We start from the raw sequence: 15,624 nt of genomic DNA on the forward strand, positions 1-15,624 counted from the left end.
AATACATAATGCTCTATCCAGCCCGACTGCGAGTAACCACACCCAACAGAACAAAGTTCTTCCAAACTCCACAAGAGGCTTGGGAGTGGCTGGAGACGTGCAATGGAGCAGGACCGACCCGCGAACTTGCCTAGCGAAGAAGGCAAGCAGACAGGCCCTGCGCAAGAAGAACCAAGAAAGATGTGCTGACCCCCACACATCAAGAGGCCCAAATGGAAAGGCAAAAGAAGATGAAGGTGTTGGCGCTGATAAGCAGAAAGGAGAAGGAACAGGTGCCATTCAAAGACAACAACACAGTTATGGAGATGGACTCTGAACAGGGCTACTGCGAGTCAGAGGCCCCAAGCACAGTACTCCCAGAGGTGACACCGCAGACTGCTGATGGTATCATCTGAGAGACAATGGGATGCGCTAACCGAGAAGAGACTCTGGGGGACCCTCAATACAATTTGCCCAGAGACAAGGTACTGTGGTTGCTCTGGGGGTGGACTTGCGAGGATTTGCCGATGTATATGAGATGGGTGGTGGCCATGAGGGCTGGAGGAGTGATGGATCACACCCTCTGGCTGAACAGTTTACAAGCAACCACTTGCAGAACTAAGTTACTTGTTTGGATGGGAGGCGTTTACCTTCTTGTCCTGGGCAGTGGGAGTTGGTGGAATTGCTTACAGTCTCTAGAGAGGGAGGGACTTGAGTTGCTCCTCTTACAGAACTTGTCACAGATCAAAGGGAGTCCATTCCAGTTGAAGAAACAGGGGCAAGGTGGGGGATGAAGATGCCTATTTTTCCTTTTTAATATACCACTAGATTGCAGGCACACAACTATATAAATGCATGACTTGGAACATTAGAGGAATTCACACAATGGCAAAGAGATATAAAGCATTTTCCTACCTCCAAAGGTGGGACGTCCAAATAGTCCTGCTATAAGAAACGCAACTCACACACAAAGAGGGGGTAGTGTTGCAGAGGCGCTGTATACTTTACCAAGTATTCGGCTTATAAGAGAAGGGCAATAATATGTATCATTGACTGGGGTCCCATTCCAGCTCATGGACTCCCTAGTAGACCCAGAGGGCTGCTATGTGGTCATACGAGGATGATTGGAAGGCCATGAATTGAGCATAGTGAGGGTATTTGCCCCCAAGACTGAGCAGCCCACTTTCTTTAACCAATTAAACCACGTCCTGGCTCAGTACCTGACTGGCACTACGATGGGGGAAGACTTTAACAGGGTGGGTGATGTACATCTAGACAGGTCCTACCCCCACTACGGGATACCCTGACAGTGCACGCATCACAGGCATTCAACAACTGGGGACCCGATTGGGACTGTTGTACTCATGGCGAATCCTTCACCCTAGTGACAGGGACTACTCTTACTTTTCGACAGTACACGAGCTCCACGCGAGATTAGATGCTTTTCTATTCACTGCAGACATACAGATCCTAGTACACACTGCAGAATATCTATCACGCACAATTTCAGATCATAACCCAGTGCTAATGAGTCTTAAGTGGGCGTGCTCTAGACCCGCAATCCCTTCCCCGGCACTCCGCCCAGACATCCTAGAAGATCAGGTATTTAGGGAGGGGATTAGGGGTGGAATCACTCAATACTTCACTGATAATGAAGGGACTGCCTCTTCCCCATAGAGGGAATGGGACACCTTTGAGGTGAAACTGCAAGGCCACTGTATAGCAGAAACAACAGGTGTCAGTCGTACACTCCTTAAGGAGGTTAAAGAGGCAGGCAAGACTCTCCGAGGGTTAGAGCGCAGTCGCCCAGGATACCCGCAGCTCCAGCAAACAGTTCAGGAGGCTAAGGAAGACCAGATAATACACACAGGAGAAGATTATTGATATATTTGCTAATTACTATGCTGGGCTATATAAGAGCTCAGTACAATGCAATAGAGTGATGGCCCAAGAATATTTGGAAAGACTACAGTTGAGGTGCCTAGATCCAGAAGAGACTGAAGAGCTGGGGAGGGACATTACGCTGCAGGATGAGCGGGCAGTCATTAAACATATGGCACATAATAAGATGCCAGCACTGACGGGTTGCCAGCAGAATTCTATGCTTCATACGTAAAAAAAACTGGCCCCTAGATTAGTCCCACCATATGCTGTAGCCCAAGAACCTGGGATGTTCACCGTAGACATTGAGAAGGCCTTCGATCACATTGAATGGCACTTCCTCTATGAAGTAATGACTGTGATGGGCCTGGGTGGAGGCTTTTTGGCATGGGTAACTCTGCTCTACACAAACCCAACAGCCAGGGTGCATACAGGAAAGACTATTTCCTTCAGACAGACAGTAGAGCGGGGGACAAGGCAGAGGTGCCCACTATTCCTGCTGTTGTTTACCCTTGCTATGGAACGACCAGCTTGCCGAGTGAGAGAGGGGCAGGACTATTGAGGTCTGACAATTAGAGAAGTGCTTCAAAATGTAGCCCTACATGCAGATGACCTTCTGCTGTTCCTCCGAGATATGGAAGCGGATCTAGAAGGAGAACAGTCCATGCTGGAGCAATTTGGTAGGCTATCCGGCCTCAAGGTTAACAAACAGAAATCAAAGTTGTTCCCTATGATGCCCAACAGATCCCTACCAGCTGACCTGGGTAGCCTTCAGTGGGAACCCTGCTGTCTGACATAACTAGGGGTGAAAGTGTATCATGGCCCCACTGAGCTCTTAGAGGGCAATGTGAATAGAACAAAACACTTGATTCGATCCTCTATGGACTTCTGGAAGTCCTCACCATTATTGGTTGCAGGGTGAGTAGCCATGCTGAAGATGTTAGTGCTTCCACGGCTACTGTAATTCTTTGGAACCCTCCCAGTGTGGATTACTCTAGCAATATTTAGAGACCTGGATTAGATGATTACATCCTTCATGTGGGGAGCTGGACGTAGACAGGTGGCACTGACCACAATGCATTACCAACAACAGGGGCAGCCCAACACACCTGAACCAGAGGCAATAATATCTATTCCTAACAAAGGTTCAAGAAACAATTTGTTTAAAAGTACAACACATAAATATACAAATCAATAATACATTATTGAAAAAAGAAGAGAGAGAAAGAAAAGAAATATAATAGGAATACCCATATGCAAAAAAGCAATATAAATGTATTACAAAAATAAAGCAAAAACAATTAGGACAGTAACGCTCAAAACAATGTGCTGGTATACAAACAATATAAATCGCAAACCAGACAGGTGGCACACGAAAAAATACACGTTACAGTGAGGGTACAACATATACATAAATAAATTTGTCCTTCATAAGTATTGGCCACAAAAGCGTCGACGGCGTTTCGACCACTGTAAAATTACACGGTCATCCTCAGGACTAGGAGTTCCATTGAGCGTCACACATAATTCAGTATCTGAAAAATACATATGGGTCAAGATTATAAGAAATAAACTCCTTCAAAAGAAAAGTCCCGCTAGGACACAGGAGAGAAGGAGAAAGAAGAGTTGAAAAAACAGAACCGTGCATAGAACAGAACGGAAACACAAAGCTTGCCTCCAAAATGGACACCCAGTGAACCAAAGAATAAATAACAGAAAAAATAGAAAAAGTCACCTATTAAAAAGGGCGATAAGGACTTCAACCTTAGTAACTTCGATTGGTCCAAAGACAGTTTAACAACATCACTAAAAGAAAAAAAATATAATGAGAGACAGATTCCCTATATACTTAGGAACTAAGGAATAGATCCTACATCACTGGCCACTTACATAAAATGGGCGGATATTGCTTCAACCAGCCACAAAAGATCCAAAGTTCGAAAATACAACCCGTCTCAAAGAATCCGGATTTATTTATTTAGGGTTTAATGGCAATAATCCTTGTAGTTAAAGGAATAGTATCAGGAATTGGTGAGCAAAACACCAATGTGCTTCCGCACATGAACCAACTAGAAAACAAAAGAAAAAAAAACATAAAGACCTATAGGTGTATTAGTTTAAAAACAATGTGGCCACAGTTACAGTTATCTTCCGGCCGATAAAGGCAGGAGCAATAGTCATGAGGGATGACATACACGTTTTATGCCCAAAAGTACACAAGAATACTCCTTCTTAAACGGCATCACTCAATACTAGAGAGCCATGGAGTTAAAAGCGTAATAGACTCACGTGTCAGCCTCTCATATATATATGTGTACGGGTATACATACATCCAACGCATTCAGGGCGAAGAACAGCGTGAATGCTTACAAGAATCATTATATGTACATAGAATTACTCCTTCTTAAACAGCATCACTCAATACTGGAACGCCATGGAGTTAGAAACGTGTCAGCCTCTCATATAAATATGTGTGCGAGTATGCATACAGCCAAAGCATTCAGAACTTTATAGTAACGGCCAAAAAACAGTGTGAATGCTTACCGGGCCAAACCAAAGGGCGGCAACAAATTCCAAAGCTTCCAGTGCATTACTTCGATGTTTGCCCTCCCGATATAATTATGGGAAAGACGCGCATCGAGAGTGAGTATAGACAGAGAAAAAGGACTTCAATACACCGTCGAAATCTGACGACAAGCGCCATCTTGGAACGGTGAAATGCTTACTTAGATAAAATAAAAAAGGGGATTTTGTGCCCTCTTATAGTGGTCCGAAAGTAACAGAGCATTATATTAAAAATTATTTAAAAAAGAAGATAAGGAGAACATATATTCTAAACCAAAATAAGTAAAAGAATCCACCATCATAGAAAAAGAAAAGGTGAAGCATTTTCATATTGAAGGAACCTTGACAGTAGTGAGATTTGTATACACCTCCTGAAATTGAGGAACCTAAATACAGCCTCATACACATTGAATGACAACAAGTTGTTTTTCATCAATTTAGCAAGAAAGAGGGGATAAATATGTACAATATTCCAGGTTTGAGAAAAATAATTACAAAATACAAAATACAATGCGGAAAAAGGAGAAACTGTACAGAGATGCATTTCCAGAATTACATTTTCGGTTTACCAACCATTGGGTGCAATTCCAATTAGTCGGCAGGAGGCTATACTCAAAACAGAATCTGCATATAGTCACACAGTTTAATAAAATAAAAGAAAGGGAAAGGACAAATATGTACAGTATTACAGATTTGAGAGAAATAATTACAATATGAAAAAAGACTATACAAAGATATATTTCAAAAATTAAATTTTCAGTTTACCCACCATTGGGGGCAATTCCAAAATAGTTGACAGTAGGCTATTCACAAAACAAAGTCTACATATGATTGCGCTAGGAACATACCAAATGGAGTGTGATTGTGATCACAAGTGGCAGTGACATTGACATTCAAACTAGATATTAGTTACATATATATCAGTCTTTCAACTATATATTACAGAATGACATTCCTCCATAGAGTTAAGCCCCCGATTGATACTATCACAGCGAAGTATCCAACGACATTCGATCTTGTTCAAGAAATTGGCAATACTTCCTCTTCTGACAGGAGCACGAACTACTTCAATTACCTGCCAACGCATGTCGAAAGGAGCGTCGTTATACTCTAGATAATGTGTTACCAGTGGGGCATATTCAGTTCGACAGCGAATACGGCTTTTATGTTGTTCCAGACGTACTTTCATATTTTGGGTCGTCTGGCCAACATAAATAAGGTCACATGGACACCAAACTGCATACACTACATTCTGTGTGTTCAATTTGAGTAGTCCTGTAAGTCGTGACATATATTTCCATGAATGAATTGTTTGGTGTTTAAACTTGAACTACACATGAGACAGCCACCACATTTGTAGTGTCCAATAAGTTTATTCAAACCCCAAAGGGTAGTTAAATTTGGGGCCTCAACCCGGGGCAACGCAGCTCGGACTGAATGATCTCTGAGATTTTTACCTCTTTTGTAGGAAAATAATGGCAATTCTTGTGTGATTCCGGTCGAAATAACAAGAGGCCAATGTTTTTTAACGATACCAGAAATTGTATTGCCTTTTGTGCCAAAAGTTGTCACACACGGAATTCGGTTAGTCTGTTTTTTGATCTTGAGGGTGAGTAAAAATTCTCGATGGTTATACCATGCTCTTTTCAGGGATCTTTTAATGTGCTTCCTAGGATAACCACGTTGTTTCAATTTATCAGCCAGGATTTGTGCCTCATGGAAATAATCTTCCTTGAAGAAGCAATTTCTGCGTATACCCAGAAACTGCCCAAAGGGTAACCCATCCCTTAGACCTCTTGGGTGATTACTAGAATATTCCAACAGTGTGTTCCGGGCTGTAGGTTTTGTGAATAGTTTTGTAGACAGCCCGCCATTGTTGGGAAAGATAGTTAAATCCAAAAAGTCTACCTGAGTGTTACTGGAACTAGACGTGAACTTCAAATCAGGAGAACATGAGTTAAGCCAATTTAAAAACAAAGACAATTCTTCTACCGTGCCAGTCCAAATGAAAAAAATGTCGTCAATATAACGACGCCAATAGCGTACGTTATCGAAATATGGATTTTTTGGGGAATCATAGATAAAAAGCTGTTCAAAATTATCAACAAACAATATGGCAAAGTTGGGGTCATAAGAAGCCCCCATAGAAGTAAATAATATTGTCCATCAAACTCAAAATAGTTGCGGGTCAATGAAATCGTCAAAAGCTCCACAATGAAATCAGTAGGGACTGGCACGGGAGCAGAACGCATGTTCAAAACTTTTCGTATCACCTTAATGCCTTCCAATTGAGGAATGTTGGTGTATAAGGACTCAAGGTCCAAACACACCAACAATTCAGAACTGGGACAAAACTGCATAGCTTCAAGTTGAGAAATAATGTCTCCACTTTCACGTACATAACTACGAGTACGGATGGCAAAATCTTTGATGAAAATATCTACATATTTGCACAGAGGCTCCAGCACCGACCCACAGCCAGAGACTATGGGCCGGCCTGGCGGGTTTTCAGAACTTTTATGAACCTTTGGGAGAGTATAGAAAACCGGAGTCCTCGGAGATTTTGAATTAAAAAAAGAAAACTCTTTATCACTAAGATAGCCCTCAGATTTAGCGACAGAGGTCACCGTTGCAATCACTTTTCGAATTTCGGATAAAGGATTCATTCTCAAAATTTGATAATGATTAACATTATCTAATTGTCGCTTGATTTCAATTTTATATTTTTCAATAGATTGTACAACGATACCGCCACCCTGCCACCCTTATCTGCGGGTTTTATAATAACTTCCTGATTTTGTTTGAGCTTTCTCAAAGCCTGTCATTCAATCAGGGAAATATTATAAGGAATAAATTCAAAATCTTTATCCAAAGCTGAAACCTCTTTAAGGACCAATGATTCAAATGCCAACAGTTCAACAGGCATTTTATTTGTTGGGGGATTGAAAACGGAAAGAGGCCTTAATCCAGAAATATTAGAGGGATGGTTCATGGTGTTATTAAAAAAAAATGCTTTAAGACGCAATTTTCAAAAGAATTGTAATAATTCCAATTGTGTCTCAAACAAACACGTTTTCTCGGTGTGCACAAAACTTAGTCCTTTCGTCAAAAGAGAAATCTCTGCAGAAGACAGCAAATGATTGGATAAGTTAAAAATAGGAATGATCTCAGACGGAGTAGCATCAGGAAATTCTATTGTGGGGGACCCCACTGATAGAACTTCCTGCATGTCTTTCTCTCCCCTGCTTGGAAATTCCAATGTTGTGGCTGAGGAGGGGTATGTGCCTGTCGAGTTTTCAGTCTCCCTCTCCCACGTCCACGTTGTTTTTAAAAAGGTGTATAACCAGTATTGGAAGGTCCCGATCAGAACTGGCAGAGGAATCGGAAAATGTAATTGCAGTGTTTCTTTTAAAACGGCCCCAAGTGGGGTAATTCTCAGAATATTGCTGTCTTGGCTGTGACCAAAATTAATCTAGCAGATATGGATGAGACCTAGTTTGATCAAAGCTAGCTATATCTTTTTACATTTTGTTTGTTTTCTTGCTGCGTTCGATTTTTTCAAATTCGGCAATGGTTTTGGTCACCTTCTCAAGTGCTGATTTAGCATCAGCAACCACATTACCCTCACATAGCCGTTTCTCCAAATCAGCAATGATTTCTAATTCTTTTTTATCTGTGTTCGAGAGCCGTGTCAATACCATGGACAAGCCAATGGCGAGAACACGTAACTCCTATGTGACTAAACCCTTTTCGAAACTTAGGGTCATTGGTAAAAATTACCGGGACATTACGTACTTGTAAGTCCATAGGTATCACATCTTTTTTAAGGTATTCCGTCATCATTAAAGCATGCAGGGTGGTTCATACATGTTTTTTTCTGACATTGTTCCGGCTCATCAAGCAATGCTTGAGCTTCATTTACAATAGATTGATTCACTGTTGATCCCAACAGTGATGGACCACTCTTAATCCTTGCAATATACACCTCTGAATAAGTAGGGGCGTCGATATTGGCCATAATAATTTAGGCACAATATCAAATCCAAAAGGAGCCCTCACAGCCAACTGGCTGTACCTAAATCATTACTAACAACAGGGGCAGCCCAACACACCTGAACCAGGGGCAATAATATCTATTCCTAGCAAAGGTTCAAGAAACAATTTGTTTAAAAGTACAAAACATAAATATACAAATCAATAATACATTATTGAAGAAAGAAGAGAGAGAAAGAAAAGAAATATAATAGGAATACCCATATCCAAAAAAGCAATATAAATTTATTAAAAAATCGAAAGCAAAAACAATTAGGACAGTAACGGTCAAAACAATGTGCTGGTATACAAACAAAATAAATCACAAACCAGACAGGTGGCAAACGAAAAAATACACGTTACAGTGAGGGTACAACATATACATAAATAAATGTGTCCTTCATAAGTATTGGCCACAAAAGCGTCGACAGCGTTTTGACCACTGTAAAATTACACGGTCATCCTCTGTACTAGGATTTCTATTGAGCGTCACACATAATTCAGTATCTGTAAAATACATATGGGTCAAGTTTATAAGAAGTAAACTCCTTCAATAGAAAATGCCCACTAGGACAAAGGAGAGAAGGAGAAAGAAGAGAAGAAAAAACAGAACCGTGCATAGAAGGGAACGGAAACACAAAGCTTGCCTCCAAAATGGACACCCAGTGAACCAAAGAATAAGTAACAGGAGAAATGGAAAAAGTCACCTATTAAAAAGAGCGGTAAGGACTTCAACCTTAGTAGCTTCGACTGGTCCAAAGACAGTTTCACAACATCACTAAAAGAAAAGAAATATAATGAGAGACAGGTTCCCTATATACTTAGGAGCTAGGGAATAGATCCTACATCACTGGCCACTTACATAAAATGGGTGGATATTGCTTCAACCAGCCACAAAAGATCCAAAGTTTGAAAATAGAACCCGGCTCAAAGAATCCGGATTTATTTATTTAGGGTTTAATGGCAACAATCCTTGTAGTTAAAGGAATAGTATCAGGAACTGGTGAGCAAAACACCAATGTGCTTCCGCACATGAATCAACTGGAAAACAAACGAAAACAAAACATAAGGACCTATAGATGTATTAGTTTAAAAACAATATGGCCACAGTTACAGTTATCTTCCGGCCGATAAAGGCAGGAGCAATAGTCATAAGGGATGACATACACGTTTTATGCCCAAACGTACACAAGAATACTCCTTCTTAAACGGCATCACTCAATACTAGACCGCCATCGAGTTAAAAACTTAATAGACTCATGTGTCAGCCTCTCATATATATATGTGTACAGGTATACATACATCCAACGCATTCAGGACGAAGAACAGCGTGAATGCTTACCGGGCCCTCAAGAATCATTATATGTACATAGAATTACCCCTTCTTAGACGGCATCACTCAATACTGGACCGCCATGGAGTTAGAAACGTGTCAGCCTCTCATATAAATATGTGTGCGAGTATGCATACAGCCAAAGCATTCAGAACTTTATAGTAACGGCCAAAAAACAGTGTGAATGCTTACCGGGCCAAACCAAAGGGCGGCAACAAATTCCGAAGCTTCCAGTGCATTACTTTGATGTTTGCCCTCCCGATATAATTTTGAGAAAGACGCGCGTCGAGAGTGTGTTTAGACAAAGAAAAAGGACTTCAATACACCGTCGAAATCTGACGACAAGCGCCATCTTGGAACGGTGAAATGCTTACTTAGATAAAATAAAAAAGGGGATTTTGTGCCCTCTTATAGTGGTCCGAAAGTAACAGAGCATTATATTTAAAATTATTAAAAAAAGAAGATAAGGAGAACATATATTCTAAACCAAAATATGTAAAAGAGTCCACCACCATAGAAAAAGAAAAGGTCAAGCATTTTCATATCGAAGGAACATTGACAGTAGTGAGATTTGTATACACCTCCTGCAATTGAGGAACCTAAATACAGCCTCATACACATTGAATGACAACAAGCTGTTTGTCATCAATTTAGCAAGAAAGAGGGGATAAATATGTACAATATTCCAGGTTTGAGAAAAATATTCACAAAATAAAAAATACAATGTGGAAAAAGGAGAAACTGTACAGAGAAACATTTTCAGAATTACATTTTCGGTTTACCAACCATTGGGTGCAATTCCAATTAGTCGACAGGAGGCTATTCTCAAAACAGAATCTGCATATAGTCACACAGTTAAACAAAAAAAAAGGGAAAGGACAAATATGTACAGTATTACAGATTTGAGAGAAATAATTACAATATGAAAAAGGACTACACAAAGATATATTTCAAAAATTACATTTTCAGTTTACCCACCATTGGGGGCAATTCCAAAATAGTTGACAGGAGGCTATTCACAAAAAAAAGTTTACATATGATCGCGCTAGGAACATACCAAATGGAGTGTGATTGTGATCACAAGCAGCAGTGACATTGACATTCAAACTAGATATTAGTTTCATATATATCAGTCTTTCAACTATATATTACAGAATGGCATTCCTCCATAGAGTTAAGCCCCCGATTGATACTATCACAGCGAAGTATCCAACGACATTCGATCTTGTTCAAGATATTGGCAATACTTCCTCCTCTGACAGGAGCACCAACTACTTCAATTACCTGCCAACGCATGTGGGAAGGAGCGCGGTTATACTCTAGGTAATGTGTTACCAGTGGGGCATTTTCAGTTCGACAGCGAATACGGCTTTTATGTTGTCCCAGACGTACTTTTATCTTTTGGGTCGTCTGGCCAACATAAATAAGGTCACATGACACCAAACTGCATACACTACATTCTGTGTGTTGCAATTTGAGTAGTCCCGTAAGTCGTGACATATATTTCCATGAATGAATTGTTTGGTGTTTAGACTTGAACTACACATGAGACAGCCGCCACATTTGTAGCGTCCAATAAGTTTATTCAAACCCCAAAGGGTAGTTAAATTTGGGGCCTCAACCCGGGGCAACGCAGCTCAGATTAAATGATCTCTGAGATTTTTAGAGCTTTTGTAGGAAAATAATGGCAATTCTTGTGTGATTCCGGTCGAGATAACAAGAGGTCAATGTTTTTTAATGATACCAGAAATGTTGTTGCTTTTTGTGCCAAAAGTTGTCTCACACGGAATTCGGTTAGTCTGTTTTTTGATCTTGGGAGTGAGTAAAAATTCAATGCTCTTTTCATGGATCTTTTAATGAGCTTCCTAGGATAACCACGTTGTTTCAATTTATCAGCCAGGATTTGTGCCTCATGAAAATAATCTTCCTTGAAGAAACAATTTCTGCGTATACGCAGAAACTACTCAAAGGGCAACCCATCCCTTAGACCTCTTGGGTGATTATTAGAATATTCCAACAGTGTGTTCCGGGCTGTAGGTTTTGTGAATAGTTTTGTAGACAGCCCGCCATTGTTGGGAAAGATAGTTAAATCCAAAAAGTCTACCTGAGTGTTACTGGAACTAGACGTGAACTTCAAATCAGGAGAACATGAGTTAAGCCAATTTAAAAACAAAGACAATTCTTCTACCGTGCCAGTCCAAATGAAAAAAAATTCGTCAATATAACGACGCCAATGGCGTACGTTATCAAAATATGGATTTTTGGGGGAATCATAGATAAAAAGCTGTTCAAAATTATCAACAAACAATATGGCAAAGTTGGGGTCATAAGAAGCCCCCATAGAAGAACCTTTAAGCTGTAAATAATATTGTCCATCAAACTCAAAATAGTTGCGGGTCAATGAAATCGTCAAAAGCTCCACAATGAAATCAGTAGGGACTGGCACGGGAGCAGAACGCATGTTTGAAAACTTTTCGTATCATCTCAATGCCTTCCAATTGAGGAATGTTGGTGTATAAGGACTCAAGGTCCAAACACACCAACAATTCAGAACTGGGATAAAACTGCATAGCTTCAAGTTGAGAAATAATGTCTCCACTGTCACGTACATAACTACGAGTATGGATGGCAAAATCTTTGATGAAAATATCGACATATTTGCACAGAGGCTCCAGCACCGCCCCACAGCCAGAGACTATGGGCCAGCCTGGCGGGTTTTCAGAATTTTTTATGAACCTTCGGGAGAGTATACAGAACCGGAGTCCTCGGAGATTTTCAATTAAAAAATGTGAACTCTTTATCACTAAGATAGCCCTCAGATTTAGCGATGGAGGTCACCGTTGCAATCACTTTTTGAATTTCGGATAAAGGATTCATTCTCAAAATTGGATAATGATTAACATTATCTAATTGTCGCTTGATTTCAATTTTATATTTTTCAATAGATTGTACAACGATACCGCCACCCTTATCTGTGGGTTTTATAATAACTTCCTGATTTTGTTTGAGCTTTCTCAAAGCCTGTCGTTTAATCAGGGAAATATTATAAGGAATACATTCAAAATCTTTATCCAAAGCTGAAACCTCTTTAAGGACCAATGATTCAAATGCCAACAGTTCACCAGGTAATTTATTTGTTGGGGGATTGAAAACGGAAGGAGGCCTTAATCCAGAAATATTAGAGGGATGGTTCATGGTGTTATTAAAAAGAATGCTTTAAGACGCAATTTTCGAAAGAATTGTAATAATTCCAATTGTGTCTCAAACAAACACGTTTTCTCGGTGGGCACAAAACTTAGTCCTTTCGTCAAAAGAGAAATTTCTGCAAAAGAAAACAAATGATTGGATAAGTTAAAAATAGGAATGATCTCAGATGGAGTAGCATCAGGAACTTCTATTGTGGGGGACCCCACTGATAGAACTTCCTGCGTGTCTGTCTCTCCCCTGCTTGTAAATTCCAATGTTGTGGCTGAGGAGGGGTATGTGCCTGTCGAGTTTTCATTCTCCCTCTCCCCCTTCCACGTTGTTCTAATAAAGGTGTATAACCAGTATTGGAAGGTCCCGGTCGAGCATTAATGCTTGTATCGGATTCTTCGCCAGAACTGGCTGAGGAATCGGAAAATGTAATTGCAGTGTTTCTTTTAAAACGGCCCCAAGTGGGGTAATTCTCAGAATATTGCTGTCTTGGCTGTAAAAAAAATCCATCTAGCAGATATGGATGAGACCTAGTTTGATCAAAGCTAGCTATATCTATATATCAATTGAGCATGCCACAGCAGAGGGGGGATTTGCAGTCCCAGATTTTGAAGCATATTATATTGCAGCTCAACTTAGCTGGATGATCCAGTGGCTAGCTGCTTAGAGGAACAAGGACAGAGCATAGTATCCATTTGCACCGACCACCCAGACACTTGAGAAAATATTTTTAAGGTTGCAGAAGAGAACTGCGGAGGACACAACTGAAATCAGGGTGGTGACGCAATGCTGGGCAAGGTATCTGAGACTGGTCGGTAGCAGAGTACTCTACTCTCCTGACCTACCCATAACTCTGCTCTGACACCTCTCTCAGGGGGAAATTGGGTGGGACTAGAGGCCTGGGAGGAGGTTGAAGTGAGAGTAATAGGAGATCTCTGCTGAAACTCTGAGCAGATATCCCTTTCAAAGAGCTTCAGGCAGAATATGACCTGCCAGGAGGCCACTTCCTAATGCACAGAGCTCTCACACTGAGAATGCAGAAGCATTGGGGTACGGACACTACAGAACCCCGAGCGCCGAGGATGGCTGCCGATATGTCGCACTCTTGGCAGGGAGGATATAAATGGGTTCCTGCCACTATAGGGTGATTCGCTGCGATGTACAGAAACCCTTAGAGCGGCTATGACTGCAGTGGGAAAAGGGCCTGGGAAGGCTGATCCCTGAGACGGACTGGGAGATTATAGTAAAAAGGACCCCAAAAGTATCTAGAAACACGAGGTTCAAATTGATAAACTACTAGGTTCTCCATAGGGCGTAGCTTGCCCTGATGAGAATTAGAAGATATTTCGAGGTAGAAACAGCAGCTTGCCCTAGATGTGGGGAAAGGGAAGCACCTATAATACACATGTTATGGGATTGCCCTATCCTGCAAGAATTCTGGGAGGAGATACGGCGCATTATAGTAGATATCATTGATAGAGAGATACCACAAACCCCAGGACACTATTTGCTGGGGGGTTCCTGCATAAAGGTAAAACAAAAACAACAGGGAAATTTCAGGACATAGTCTATGTCCTGGCTAAAAAGGAGATAACTAAGAATTGATAAATGCCAAGGGGACGAAGAGTAGGAAAAAGGAACTGGAAAAACAGGCGGGCAAAAGAGAGATTACTGCTCCGAGAGGCGAGACGGGGCATAGGTAAAAACTATAGGGCAAGAGCATGGGAACGACTAGTAAGGGAACTGGCAGCCAATGGCATGAGCAGGAGAAGGTAGAACCATTGCCGCCCGAAACGCCTATCAGGGGAGGTAGGAACAAGGCCTAACAGAATAGAGGACAGCCAGCGAGAGGGCATTAACTCTGATATGTGAGAAGTCATGGTGACAGGGGATCAAAGAGGCCAGTGACATGTGACCACTACCTGACTAGACGATTATCCAGAAGCGAGTGAAACTCTAGGGGGGAGAGGGGAGGGAAGGGATTAGTCTGTGTTACTGTTGAACGAACCAGCTTACTAAATGAATAAAGTTAAATATATAAGATGTGAGATCTGAATAATCAAAAATAAATAAAATTTGTTTAAAAAAAAAAAAAGAATCTACTGGCAGTTATTCATACACTTGGAATAAGAAAGCTGGAGAATGCTATCAACCCAATCAACCGAGTCAATCTAATAGTCAACAGGCTGGTTTGGTGCTAATGCAACCAACACAAACAACATCTGGAGTTCCTTTTTTAGGGACAGGACTTCTTGTAAACTATGAAACGGGAGGGGAAAGGGTGGCAACAAACTCAGATCCATTATCATCCAAGAGAATAACCATAAAGTACCTTGTAATCAACATAAGCTCTTATTCTTTGAGTCAAATGGAAATCAACACTTCCAAACGGGGACATCTTATGTCCACACATACCATTCAAATGTCCTAGAAGCAGACGTGAGTTTTTTAACTTCATGAGAACTCTTCGGTTGAGGAATTTCTTTGCAAACATAGTGGGCGACCAACAGTCAAAAGAGGCAGGAACCCTAATGGGTCTAAAACCTAAAAGTTCCTCCATCATCGAAAAAGAGATACCCAAGACCATCATCAAAAAAGATACAGAAACTTGTTGAAAACAAAGAAAATTCATCAAACAG

Source organism: Triturus cristatus, chromosome 6 (genome assembly GCF_964204655.1).
Source record: "Triturus cristatus chromosome 6, aTriCri1.1, whole genome shotgun sequence".
Lineage (NCBI taxonomy): Eukaryota > Metazoa > Chordata > Amphibia > Caudata > Salamandridae > Triturus > Triturus cristatus.